This window comes from Scyliorhinus torazame, chromosome 8, assembly GCF_047496885.1.
Source record: "Scyliorhinus torazame isolate Kashiwa2021f chromosome 8, sScyTor2.1, whole genome shotgun sequence".
Lineage (NCBI taxonomy): Eukaryota > Metazoa > Chordata > Chondrichthyes > Carcharhiniformes > Scyliorhinidae > Scyliorhinus > Scyliorhinus torazame.
Window position 1 is genome coordinate 30,309,279 of NC_092714.1, and position 14,876 is coordinate 30,324,154.

At 42.7% G+C, this 14,876-nt stretch overlaps 1 protein-coding gene across 2 annotated transcripts in view; it reads right to left on the bottom strand.

Moving 5' to 3' along the window:
* Positions 1-9,379, bottom strand: part of LOC140427713 (transcriptional regulator Erg) — a 425,982-nt gene extending 416,603 nt beyond the window's left edge. Inside the window, exon 1 of one of the 2 annotated variants that reach the window (XM_072513247.1) lies at positions 9,068-9,379. The gene's annotated coding sequence lies outside the window, so the exon portion shown is untranslated. The remainder of the gene's footprint in view (positions 1-9,067) is intronic. The other variant, XM_072513250.1, reaches the window with a different exon arrangement.
* Positions 9,380-14,876: the final 5,497 nt, after the last annotated feature.

The window sequence follows — 14,876 nt, forward strand, 5'->3', positions numbered from 1 at the left end:
CGACCAAAACTGTTCACGGTATTCCAGGTGTGGTCTAACTAGTGCCTTGTTTTAGCTCGGCTTCCTTTTTTTTATATTCCATTCCCTTTGAAACAAAGGGCAACATTCCATTTGCTTTCCCAATCACATGCTGTACTCACATTCTAACTTTTTGTGATTTATGCACGAGGACACCCAAATCACTCTGTGCTGCAATTTTCTGCAGTCTTTCTCCATTCAAATAAGGATGCCAATGCATCCCTACTTTATTGTCTCAATTAAATAGTATGTAATCAGGAGCATGAATGGTAGACATGAGCAGTTAGTTAGCTATGAAGCAGTAACAATGGTTCATTTTATAATCTATAATCTTTATTATTGTCACAAGCAGGCTTACTGCAATAAAGTTACTGTGAAAATCCCCGAGTCACCACACTCCGGTGCCTCTTCGGGTACATGAGGGAGAATGGAAGGTGCTGAGAGATGTCAGAATGTTTGTGGAGGTTAGCAGGATGGTGCAGCCCCACTAATCAATCCGCACTGAACCGAAATGGTGCAATACTGCATACTCAATGGAAGGTATTTATTTATAACATGGTTGTAGCATTGGCTGTCAGAAATACATTCCCATGGACATTGCTGTTGTAAGAGCTGTAGTATTCCCTTTTCTGCAAGGGAAACCAAATTGCTTGCTAATTCCTAACAAACCCTGTATTTTGGGCAATTTATTTTGCAAAACAAAAAAAGTGGTTATGTAAGTAGTTATTTGGGGTAACTACGTTATGTAAGAAAATGCATAGCTCCCCAATAGCTTAGCAGATAAATGCGCTGTTTAGTGTCATACTTAACCATGGAGAACAGAGGTTCCAGAATCAACCCTTAGTCTGTGCAAAATTTGCCGTTCGCAGCTATAAAAGCAATGGTACTTCTCCAGTGGCACCTACCGGTATCCTTGGATTAGCAAGAGGAAACTAGTTAGGATTCCCACTTCTAGTATTAGCAGTGAGAGGTTAGATTATGGGGACAGGAAAAGTCAAAAAATTAAACATTTTTAAAAACCCTCCAGGAACACCTGCAGTATGTGTGCCGTCAATTGTTCTCTTTCTGAGTCGTCTGATGTTGAGTAAGATGTCTGGGACATAAATCAACCCATCGACAGAGTCCTTACGCTGTCCAATGGCAGCTCTAACTTTCGATGGCGAACTGAATTCCTATTTATGGGCAGATCCAGTAATTTCTCGAAACCCATGGGGAGGTTGACTGCAAACTTCCATTTTTCTAGACAAACAAATCATTCAGCAATTTGTGGCTATTCACAACTTACAGGGCATTTCGTCCTCACCGCAAATTGCTGGAGGGGTGGGGGCGGGCTTTGTATTAATAGCAATGATTGCCGTGAATCCACTCTTGTCTTCCCAGCAAATTCCGGGAAACTTTAAAGAAACAATAACAGTGCCATCCTATGGAGAAACTATGTATAGCAATTATTATTATTATGACACGGTTATCCACTGAACTCAATTGATTAATGGTGTGGCCAACTCAGAGATCCCATATACATGTAAGATATATAGATATGTACTGGCTTCTACTTGTTTCTTCCTATTTGATGGGACAACTTTGTATTGGTGTTCAATGCTTCTGGTAATATTGAATCTGCAAGTGTTTTTTTTTGTTAATCAATATTAACTTCCAGATTATGCTTGGCAGGTTATGGCATTTGATTGCCCATCATGTAAGAAGAAGGGGAGTTTTATAGGTTTATGGTTCTGAAGTAGAGAAGATGAGGCATGCCGTAAAACAAATTGGGAGTTCTTCTCATGCAACTCAGTGATTACTTTAGATGGAAATGTTCTACTGAGTTATAATGTCTGTGTCCTATAATGTACTATCAAAATAGTAGTAATGTGTTCAGCGGGAGACTTTTATTTTTTACCCTTTCATCTGTGATTTTCAGAACAACAATTTTTATCTCCACATTGCCTCTCAGCAACTTAATTCAAAATAATGTACACATAAATTCCATTAACAGTCAACCGTAAAAAATATGTGTAAACAAAGAAATGTTCAATAGCATAGATTATGATGAATAAAGTTTTGTTTAGAGATTAACTTATCAGTAAATTAAAAGGTTCTATTGAAGTTAGAAGCTGTTCAAACAAAGTTGAAACGCAATTATAATATTGTCAGTGGCCAGGAATTTAAATGAAATTGTTCTGGTATTCTATACATAATACCATCCTGCATTTATTTAAGTTGCACTGTAGCGATAAGGTTCTGTTTGTGCTAAATTGACTGACCTGTCTATGGCACAGGTCAGAAGAGTATAGGAATCAAGCATCGAAGACTTTTCTTCAGCAATGACCTAGGACTAACCGCATACATGTAGTACCCAGAGTGAAGGCTCAGAGAACAGAACAGACTTCCGAGAAGAATTTGGTCAATTCAGTTCAAAGCGGTAATATCTACTTATGTCTGGAGCTGTGAGTCTTGAGGCAAATTGTGATCAGTTGTACAGCATAAGATTTGAATACCTGGTGTATTTGACGCAGGTTTAGTGAATAAATTGTGTTGAACCATAAGTTCAATGTAGAGTGTTTGTTTGATAGGTGGCTGTTTGACCTCTTGTCAGAATACAGAGACCAAAGGTCAACAACACTTTAATGAGACAAGTTGGCACTTCTTGCAAGGCACTGTTGTAAGTCATGTGCATGATTAGTTGGAAGTCACTTAAGAAATCTGCATAGTTCTGGGACGTGCCAGGTATGTATTTTACAGTCAGTCATGTATTTCTGAAGTATAGCAACAGCCAGTGTGCACACAGCCTGATCTCACAAACATCAGTGTGCTGATGATCAGATAATCTGGTTTAGTGGTGTAGGTTGAGGGATAAAGATTGTCCAAGACAGAGTGTGTGTGTGGGGAGGGTGCAGAAAGAAACAACCTTTTGTTGTCAGAAGATGACTGTATTAGACTAAAAGGAGACTGCAACAGTACTGTCATTAGTCAACACCTTAATATCCCACTTGCCAGTGAATACAATACATGTTGATTTAATTACTACCAGTGACGTTTTAGTGTTGTCTTGTCTCAAAACATTGCTGCAAACTTTACAAAGTAGTTTGTTTTAATGTTTTAATTCTTTATGTAATATTATTTTATAATATAATGTGGATTGGTTTATATTCTATTTCACTTCCTGATATTTGTAGTAGCCATTAATTTTTTATGACATTTATAATAAAAAATACTTTATTATTGTGTCTTCTGTTGCTTCAATGGCTGTGTGGGTTATTTTTTTAAATCTCCAATTTCTCCCTTCCTCATTTGATGGGCTCAGGCCAAGTTAGAGTTCTGCGTTGCTGACAGCCCTCAGCCTAACTTGATAGTTTACCAGACGACTTGGATTGGTCAAACTGGAGGCTATTTGACTGTATAGGATACCACAGTCTAGCTCAATCCTGACTGTGAGGGTTGTTTAGACACAAACAGTTGCTTTACTTCTTTCAATTGGAAACCTCACAAAAACATCTTATTAATCTTTATTATATTGGGAACTACATTAGAATCAGAGAACACTACAGTGCAGAAGGAGGCCATTCGACCCATCATGTCTGCACCGACTCTCCGAAAGAGCACTTCACCCCCATCTCCATCCCCCACCACGGTCAACTCTCCCATCCTATCTCTGCAACCCTACCTAACCATTAGACACTAAGGGGCAATTTAGCATGATCAATTCACCTAACCTGCACATCTTTTGACTGTGGGAGGAAACCGGAGCACCCGGAGGAAACCCACGCAGACACGGGGAGATTGTGTAAATTCCAGACAGGCAGTCACCCAAGGCCAAAACTGAACCCGGGTCCCTGGCACTGTGAGGCAGCAGTGCTAACCACTGTGCCACCATGCTGCAACTCACCGGGTTACGGAGGAATAGGATAGAGATTTCCACCTGGCTCTTCTCACAATGAGAAGAATTTCTAATCATAACTACAATGGACATTGGACCACTTTGTACACCTCTCCACCTAACGGGTGTCATATGGCACAGATGACAAATAAGGGAAAGACAATAAAATACAATTTTTTTCAACAAAACAACATTGTTTGGTAGGAAAATAGTATAACAATAATTGTTTGTCACTGTCTCTCTTGAGAAATATTAGCTGACAGTTAAAAAAAACACTGCCACAGGGATAAAGTATTAAACCTGATGGTGGCAGAAACATTCTAATCACTGTTTCTTTTCAAATGTTTGAGATGTTTGTGTCTCTAAATTGAATATTTAAGAATTAATATAAAGACCAAAGCAAGTTCAATATTTTTCAGGTATGGTATTGGCAAATAGCAAGGAAAGAAAAAAAAGTAAAAACTGCAGGAAATGCTGCTGTCTCAAAGCGCCAGGGACCCGGGTTCAATTCCACTCTTGGGTTACTGTCTGTGGAATTTGTACATTCTCCCCATGTCTGCGTGGGTTTCCTCCGGGTACTCCGGTTTCCTCCCTTAGGGCAGAGATGTAAAGTAAGTAAAATTGCCATAGTCCCACATGACTTCTGGTTGCTTTCCCATTTGAGGGGGAGAGCTGACTGGTGGTAATTTAACCTGAAGATCACCACACCTCAGGTGACGGGCAAGGTTGAGAAGGGAGGGCCTTCATAAATAACCTCAGCCAGTGTGGGAATTGAACCCATGCAGTTGACCTTGCTCTGCATCACGACCCAGCGGTCTAGCCAACTGAGCTAAGCTGGCCACCAAAGATGTGCGGGTTGGGTGGATTGGGTATGCTAAATTGCACCTTTGTGTGTGGATTGGCCATGCTAAATTGCCCCTTTGTGTCCAACGACGTGCAGGTTAAATGGAGTTACAGTGATAGGGTGGGGGAGTGGACCTGGGTAGGGTGCTCTATCAGAGGATCAGTGCAGACTCGAGGGGCTGAATGGCCTCCTTCTGCATTGTCGGGATTCAATGGATTTTATTCTGAGTTCTGATGAAAGGTCATGACCTGAAACATCTTTTTCTCTCTCCAAAGGTGCTGCGAGATCTGCTGAGTATTCCAAGAGTTTTCTGTTTTCATTTCAGATTTCCAGTATCCCCAGTATTTTGCTTTATGATAAAGAAACAAACTGAGCCTGCTCTTTTCCAGTTCGTACAAAATGTCTTAAATATATTACAGCTCCCTAGATGGACCTCTCTGACAGATTTGTGACAATAGGAGAAGGCAAGCGCTGCCAAGATGTTGGATAAACAATATCACACTGTCACACATTCCTAACATACAAAGCTGCTGTGTTGGGGTGGGAAGAAAAACTACTCAAAGTTCCCATTCCAAATCACTGTTCTGTGTCGCCGAGTGGGAAGTGAGAGAGGCTGGGCATTGGACGATGGATGGCTTGCCAATCTGCACATTGACCACCTGAGCAGTTACGAATGAAAGGCCATGCTTGTAGGAGCATATTGCAACACTTGTGAGCACTTTTAACAGAGGAAGAAAGGAGACTGAGGGGAGAAAGAAGCACAGAGTTAAAAAAGGGAATCATTAAAATGATATGATGCTTGGATGCGCCCTTCCAAATGATGATGGTGCATGAGATATTTCTATCAGGGAGCCAAATCTGATGATGTTATATGTCCTGGTCACCAGGGCTCCTGTGAGTCACTGACATTTGAATATTTGCACTGCTTTGCCACATGAATATGTGTCTTCAATGGATCACATCTGGATATACTGGAGCACTGAGACACTGCGCCTCAGATTGATGAATTATGGAAAAGCGATGGACTACAACATGAGGGAGCCCAGAATCCAGCAAAGCTACAGATTGCATTCTTCTCGCATCATTCCAAGAATTAAATACATCCAGTTTCCATGCAGCACCGTTTAATGAATACTGCCATCGCCCTTGTGCTCCCTGACACACATTGGCTTCCAGTCCACCATCATTTAAAATTTAAAATTCTCATCCTTATATTTAATTCCCTCCATGGCTTCATCCCTCCCTAGTAACCTCCTACAGCTGCTATAACTCTCCGAGATCTCTGTGTTCATAAAATCATAGAATCATAGAATTTACAGTGCAGAAGGAGGTCATTTGGTACATTGAGTCTGCACCTGTCCTTGGAAAGAGCACCCCACTTTAGCCCACGCCCCCATCCTATCCCCGCAAACCAGTAACCCCACCTGACCGTTTTGGACACTAAGAACAATTTATCATGGCCAATCCACCTAACCTGCACCTCTATTGACTGTGGGAGGGAACCGGAGCACCCAGAGGAAACCCACGCAGACAAGGGGAGAATGTGCAGACTCTCCACAGGCAGTCACCCAAGCCGGGAATCAAACCTTGGACCCTGGAGCTGTGAGGCAACTGTGCTAACCACTGTGCTAGCATGCCGCCCCGTGTTCCTGCAATCCCAGCTTCTTGACCATCCCTGATTTTTTTTTCTCCCCACATTTGATGGCAGCGCATTCACTCGTCTAAATCCCAAACTCCAGCATTCCCTCCCTAAAACTTTCCCCTGTTGGCTCCTCATTTTGATGCTGCTTAAAGCCTGTGTCTGCGACAAACTTTGGGCCAACTGCCCCACAGCCTCCTCTTGTGCCTCAGTGTCATTTTCCTGCTCCTGCAACTTGGAATGTTTCACGATAGTAAAGGTGAATTATAAATACAAGTTGTCACAGATAGTGCAAGAAAGGACCACTCAATGCTTCCCCCTCAGTGGAACATGTACCTTTTTCCACGGGCTGACATTCTAATGTGTTTAATTTCCTGAGGAAATGATTGCAGATGAAAGTATCAAAATTCCATCTTCTCTGAAGTCATTGGATGAAAGCTACAAGATATCAATCTAATTTACCAGTCTAGATTATCTAGCCCAGTCCAGTTGCTTTTGAACCCGTCCCAAAGAATAATAGCAATAATCTGTATCTAATACCTTCAATTCCATTTCAACTAGATATCCATCCAAATCCTCCAGAGAGAGGCAACCAACAAAACAGCAGCCACTTTTATTCTAAATCGACTTCCATCTCTGTTATTCTGCGAATGAAAAATTGTGAAACGCCCCCTTCGTCTCTTCTTTTTCAATGCAGTCAGGTCAGGCTCATGCTGGGGTCATCACAAATACAGTACAGATACCATAAATAAGCCACAACATAAGGTGATAGGACCCACCAACGCCCATAACTAATGATTATAAAACTTGGATTATTAAAGGGATGCCTGTTGGATTTGAAAAAAGAGTTATATGGTGAGAGGCGGGAGTTATATCTGACAATTGCAGGATCAGGGGACACTAAAACGAAATCTGAACTGTTAAAAATCCACGAAGCATTGCCCTTTTAAGCCGTTAGGACATTCTCACAACTGGTAGCAATCAGGAGAGCGGCTGCAATGGGCAGGAAATCTAAAATTAGTTTTTACTACCTATAATAGAAGATTTACGGTATGGTTTAATTTGTCGTCTCCCAGCTGAAAGGGGAACTAAAACAGCCAGTGCTGGGCATGGGCTCCAGCCTCCTCTCATAGACTCACGCTCGCTGTAGTGATCCCACACAGAGTCACAACACCAACTTGTTCAGCAACCTCCCTCACCACCACCCCATCTCTTTTTCTTCATTTTTTTCCTCCCCTCATTTCCCCTCCTCGTTTTGTTCTAAAAACTTGTTTGAAACAAAATATGTTTTAATCTAATATCAGACTCGGCCCTTTTTTAAAACTTCCTTTTTCTCTCTGAAGGTGGGGGAAATATGGGATTAATAAAGAGACGGGTCTTTTTGCGTTGCTCATTTGCTGGTGTTATCTTGATGTGAGTAACGGTGCTGTTTAAGTGTGATTAAAACTCGCAAAACAGATGACTCCAGCTCGAGAAACTGAGTAAATGATACAAGAAAAGTTACTTTAATAAAAGCTAAATTGACTTTCTTCTAATTCAACCCAATCAATTATTTCCCGCAACTCTCACTATTTATTAGCCTCTTTTAAAAAAAATTTAAGCCGAAATATAATGTCCAATTTTTTTAAATCTCAAAGTATGAGATCTGGATGTTCCCTATTATCGGTAAGCAGGGCCAGCATCTGGACAGGATGACTGAAGCAAACGGATTCGCTCCTGGCTTTTTGAAAATCCCAAGGAAATATGATCCGAAAACTAACCCAGAAATTACTTTTGAAACACGTGTCAGATTAGTTCAGACAAGGGGCTGGGGGGGGGGGGGGGATTTTGTTCCCTATTTATCAGTCAGTCAGCGAGCGAGGAGGAGACATTGTTAACACAAAGTTGGGGACTCGATATAATAATTAACCAGGGAGAGGGAGAAGGGGAATGGGGTGGGACAGAGATAAATGGGTAGAATGTAACGGTAAAGGTGGGCAATGGGATGAAAAGCGAGGGAAAGAGGCGTTTTGAAGGAAGGCGTGTTGTCACAACGAAAGGTGATGATGCGTTGGGGATGGGGGTGTTGAATGGGCAAAGGGGGGACCGCAAAAATCTCCTCGCCGGCAGGTTTAGAAGCCTCCCTCGGCTCTGATGTAAATATTTAACGTTGAGGCTTCAACACTTGCTCTGCAGAAAACAACAACATTTGGTTGCGGGGCGAATGGGGGGGGGGGGGGGAGAAGTGGGCTGGATTCAGACCCTGACCCTTGAAGCAGCTCCTGGCTCCCTCCTGATGTGAATGAAAGTCATTCCCTGCATTCGAACTCTTCGCTTGTCCGTTATTCGCCTTGCACAATCAAGGCGAACAACTTTTTTGTTTTTGCTGTTGTTTCTGGGTTTTTTTGTTTACAAGAAAAACACACTATTTCAAGACTCCAATCAGGATCTCACGTCACGGCAGCGCCCACACTTTCACTTTAGATGGACAGAGGTAAACATCGAACATCTGCACAATCATTTGAACTGTATCCCATTCGCTGCAAATCATAACATGGCCGAGGGAAGGGGGGGCACCCAGAAATGTTTTTTTTTCTGCATTTGTAAAAATAAAACACGTTAAGAGTTGCAGATGGCGAAGTTAATGCCTATTTATTTCCTCTAGATGCGATTTAACATGAAGCTGGGCGGCTGTGTGCTGCGGTGTACTTACAGAGTCTGGAGCAGTCAGGCAGTCGGGTGGCGGAGGTTCCGCAGCGAGTGCTGTGAATGGGAGACTGGGTGAATGGAATTCCTTGTTTCCCTGAAATCTCCAATCACGGATCAGTGAGAGTGCCCAGACTCCCCATACACTGTGCAGCGTAGCCAGACAGGGGAAAAAAACGGGAGGGAGGGAGGAGAGAGAGAGAGAGTTAGGCAGGAAAAAAGGAAGAGAGAGTGCGTGTGTCTGTGTGTTGGACAGGAAAAGTGAGTGGACAGAAAAGGAGGGAAGAGACGGGCAGGCAGGGAAAGTGTTGGGGCGGGAAGAAAGAGCAAAATCTGAGGAACCTCAGCAGGAACCCCCACAACAAAATGAAGCGAGACAGCCAGAATGGGATGGGTAGCAATAAGATTTACAGAAGGGAGTGATATGTTAACACACAGGCGGAACAGAAAACCACAAATGAATGAGAGTCGGAAGCAAACTTCAGAGGAGTGGAGACAACATGGAAAAAGAAGAGGAAATAGGGGAGATGGGTTGCATTTATTTTTGCAGTGAAAGAACAGACAACATTAATGGTCAGAAAAACAAGACGAGCTGAGAAAATTCATCAGAAGTTGCATGCGGATCTGAACAGAGGCTTTTTTGAATGAAATCCATAAATATATGTTGGTAATATCTGTTAATGATACAATAAGCCTGCAACAGTTCTGTTTTTACTGACCGCACCGGGGTGCTCCTTCAAACAGAAGTCTGATTGTGGTACCTGTGTGTTCAGTGGCTTTTGCTATTTTTTCCCCCTACAGACATGTTTACATTTCTGCGGTTTAGTCTATAACTTTCCCCTTTTTTTCAGAATGTTAGACCACGCGCATGCCCCATTCCCTGAGCTCCCAGACATTCCTGAAGTCTGCCAAAAAAAAAAAATTTGAAATATAAGAAAAAGTTTTTTTTAAAACTCCCCCCACCGACCCCCAAGGCTGGGTCAGACACAGTGTTGGTGTAAGAGTGGTGTGTGTGTGTGTGTCGATTCTTCTGCTCATACCATCCCCCGCCCCCACCCACACCCCACCCTCACTCCCTCACCTCCATCCCCACGCAGAAATAACCTCAAGGACTCGGTTTCCTGTTTTTTCAACGAAAAAGGAACGAGAAATTAAACAAGGTAGCGGGAGTTATCAGACCAGCAATTGCGTGCAACCCCAGACTATTCCTTGCGTGTTTCATTGTTGCATTGCATTTTGTTAAATCCTTATCTCACGATGCACGTATCTCTTCTCAATGTCTTTCCCTCTCTCTTTCTCTTCCTTCAGTTCGAGGAGTATCCTCCGGTGCTGCATTTGCACAGCCGTAACTACGGTCAGACTACACCAGTAATTATGTAGTCCATTTTTGTAACACTATTAGCTACCAGAAGTGGGAAAATGATTCAGGCCTGAAATCTGTGTTGCAGCCAATTTTAAATTGAACTGGGAAATAAATGTTTGGAGTTTTGTGTTTAAATTTGATATGACGCTCAGAACATAGATAGATAGATAGAAACTACAATATTATAACGATTTCTACAATAGTATAATGATTTCTACAATATTCTAATGATTTCGTTTCCGAGTATCCCTGTGACGACACATCAACAAGACAGGAATTTGTGTGCAATGGGGTTTTTATGATCCGGGTTCGATTCTGACCTTGGGTGTCTGTGTGGAGTTTGCACGGGTTTCCTCCGGGTACTCCGCTCTCTTCCCACAGTCCATGCTGGAGTGGCCATGCCAAATCTCCCTTGAGTATCCAAAGGTTGGTGGGGTTTAGGAGCAGTGGGCCTGGGAAGAATGCTCTATCGGAGGGCAGGTTCAGACTCGATGGGCCAGTGGCCTCCTTCTGCACTGTACTGATTCTATGATTTCTATGATAAATATTCAACGGCCATGTTTTCGTTCGTAAATGTTACTGTTAAAAAAGCAACACAGTAAACTGTATTCTTTTTAGGACCTCGGAACATCCTAACGCGCTTTTGCAGCCAATTAAGCTCTTTTGAGATATCGTGCCTCTTGCGATGTACGAAACACAGCAGGCAGTTTTCAGGCAGCAAGATCCCGCAGTGAGATAATAGAAAGACGACCTGTCCCTGGCCTTACTGATGGTGTTAGAGGGGTAAATATTGGCCAGGATACTGGGAAAACGCATCTGCTCCTCCTGGACTATTGATATGGGATTTCTGTTGTCCAGCTGACGGGACAGATGGGGCCTACCTCTGGCAGTACAGCACTCCCTCAGCACTGCACTTAGTGTCACCCGAGATGATGTGCTTCAAATGGCTGGAGTAGACATGAACTATTCTCACGTTCAGAAGTTATTGCACATCAATTTTACATGGTGTGTATATATTGTACATGTGGGTCCTTGTGTATACATGTTTTCGCGCGTGTATATATATATATACTTCGTGTGTTTATATTAGAATATCATGCAAATACAGCAGATACTGACATGCCAAAGTGGAGATTCTGAACCACATCAGCTGATGATTAACATAGAGTTGACCACCATGGCGCAAACCATCCTCTTATGTGCCATAAATGCACACATATGTTTATGCCAGTATGTTTTGTGTATATTTGTAGATTTATATTTATGGTGTATGTGAATCCATTTGGCTGTTTATTACTTCTGCGAATTTGTGCAGATGACGTATAATTAGGGCCAATACAGATATTTGAAGAGGGAGAACAAGGTGATCAAACCCATGTTTAAAATAATGGGGGAGGGGGGTCCTTGTTCTCTCCCCCAGTGTTTGTGCAATTGATTTAGTGTTTGTGTGTGTGGCTCAGTGCGGACACTCTCACCTCTAAGTTGCAAGGGGAGGGTTCAAGCCCTCTGTGAGGACTTGAACACAAAATCCAGGATCAGACTTCAGTGCAGCATTGAGTTAACATTGTTTTGATGATGTTACTTAGTGGCTCTATCTGCTATCACAAATTAAATGACACTTCCTTTTATCCTTCCATGGGACTTGTTTCATTGCCAAGGTCAGTATTTATTGCCCATCCCTAGTTACCCTTGAGAAGGTGGGTGATGTGCTGCCTTCTTGAACACCTGCAGTCCACGTGGTCTAGGTGCACCCACAGTGCCTTTACGAATGGGGGTTCCAGAATCTGTACCCCGTGACAATGAGCGAACGGCGATATAGTTCAAGATGGTGTGTGATTGGTTGTGGTTTTGAAAGGAAGAGCAGGGCAATTCTCTCTGGTGTCCTGGCCAATGTTTACGCCCGAACCAACATTACTAAAAATAGATTATCTGGTCATTATCTCATTGCTATTTTTGGGATCTTGCTGTGCTCGAATTGGCTGTTGTTTATCCTACATTAAAACAGCGGCTGCACTTCAAAGCTGCTTAATTGGCTGGAAAGTTATTTGAGACAACCAGAGGTTATGAAAGATGGCGTATAAATGCCAACTTTTGATGGCATATTTGCCATCAAATGATAAATTACACTGTGCATGTGGTTTGTTATATATAATTGTGGTGAATCTGTATGTGGCACGTTTGCTAATGTAGTATGTTTTGTATGTGCATGGTATATTTTTATATGTCTAGTATGTTTGTCAATGACTGTGGCATGTTTTGGCACACACATGTGGCATGCATGTATATGTGATCCATTCTGTGTTTGATGTATATTTGTGTTTGGTGTGTCTAACAGGGCATTCGCGCTTCCTTTCATTCCGGCGACGCTTACTTTATAATGTAAAGCACCAAGAATTTGCAAAAAATCACTTCTGCAGATGTTGTAGAATGGGTAAACAGAAAAGCCTCTTCAAATAGCAGGGACGGGCACCCGGGAGAGCAAAGAGTTAAAGGTAATAATTCAGTATAATGGAATGTTACTGATTATGTGAATTAGTCAAATAATTATTCGAAGTTGTTACAGTGGAGTCGTTGATAAAATTATCTGGGATTAAATCACTTCTCATTCACCATCAACGTTTGAGGCACCCAGAGTGTATTATTCTTAATTCAAGATCTAATCAGTTCACATCCAGAACCATCTTTTCTTTGGCAAAAAAAAGTGAGCGATCTTTATCAAAATGCAAAGAAAAAACGTTTCAACTTTTCCTTAAATTTATGGAGGATTTTTTTTAAGAAGAACTTTTAAAATATATTACTTTATATGTACAGTCTTCCTCTTGTGCACATTCTCAAACTGAATACAATTCCTTTTAATATTGCGTCTTATATTAGATTTTTCTTCGTGGTCCAACCAAGGGAGCTGAATGGAAAATTATTAAGTTCCAGATGATCAGACGACACGTATTTTGCAAAGCTCTTGGGGCAGAGTAGTCGCGACTGTGAGAATCTGTCGCACATCTTTATGAGAAAACAATTTTTTTTATTTTGGCGTTTTATTTTCCAGTCTGTGCAGCTACAAAGGGGGAGAGAGAAAAAAACTCGCAACGTAGAGTCTAGACAGGAGAGATTCTGTCCAAATCTGGAAGCCATTCGGCCAGACGAGGAACACTGTGCATTGGAATTACTTGGAGAAATGTGGAGCTCAGATTTCACAGGATGGCGAGGCACTTTCCATTAAAGATGAAAAATGGGGGGATCGTTTTTTTTATTGAAAGCGGAAAATCTAGACATCTAACTCCTTTTATTCAACTACGAAGTTCGTTTAACCATTTTAAAATATTCGTCCTGCGGGCTAATGGTCTAACTCTATTCAACCCCAGCTGCCCAGTCGAGTAAAGAGGGAGTTAGTGAGCAGAGCGAGCAGGCGTCCTCAATCCTCACATTCACACACAGTTCTAATGGGACAAAGCTGGCAATATCAGCAGCCGATATGACTCGCCAAGTACTCACAGAAGCCGGTGCCAGAGTTCAGCTCACATTCAAAAGCAAAGTTTCCAATTAAATTTCAGGAAAGATTCTGGGAGGTACAAAGTCATATTGAAACAGTTGTCGAGATATTGCTGCCTGCAAGTGGAACCATGTGCCCCCCCCCCCCCCCCCCCACGGATTTCACTAGATTGGGGCAATTTCACACCTTTGGCAGCATGGCTGGACACTGGTTCCTAATTGAGGGAAGGGCTGTGGTTCGACTCCAGTCTTCCGCCTCACAGAGCTGTTAAAGATAGCAGGAGAACTTGTTGGAGTGGACAGCTGGGGAGATTCCTGTGGCAAACTGCTGTGGTAAAAAGCGTCACTCTCGACGCTTCATATCAGCTGCCAGTTGTGAGAATGGATGGCATTTTATCACACTGTTGGTCATAGGGAGATGGAGGGAAGGCTCCAAAAGGCTCCGACCCGGGTTTTCCTGTACAGAAGGACATCTGCCGAATGTATGGCGTGGCGAGGTGATGCTGCTGCTCAGCAGCACAAAGGAAGCACTTCAAAGACACCCTGAAGGTTTACCTCAAGAAATGCAACATTAAAGCAATGCCTAGGAGACACTTGCTCAGAAGACACCTACTTGGAGGGGCCTCCTGATTGAAGCGACACAGTTCCTCCAGGACACCAGATGGCAAGAGAGGCTTGGAAAAGGAGCCTGAGAAAGGAATGCCAGTGATCGAGGATCCAAGGACAATCCCACCTCCTGGAAACACTTGCCAAGTGGGGTCGAAGATGTGGCTCTAGGATCAGGCTCATCAGCCACGCAAGCACCCGTAGAATCCCCACGATGCAGAAGGAGGCCATTTGGCCCATTGAGTCTGCACCAACCTTCTAAAGGAGTAGCCCATCAAGGGCCATGACCTGCCCTGTTCACCTAATTCCACCAAACCTTTTTTGACACTAAGGGTCAATTTAGAATGGCCAATCCACC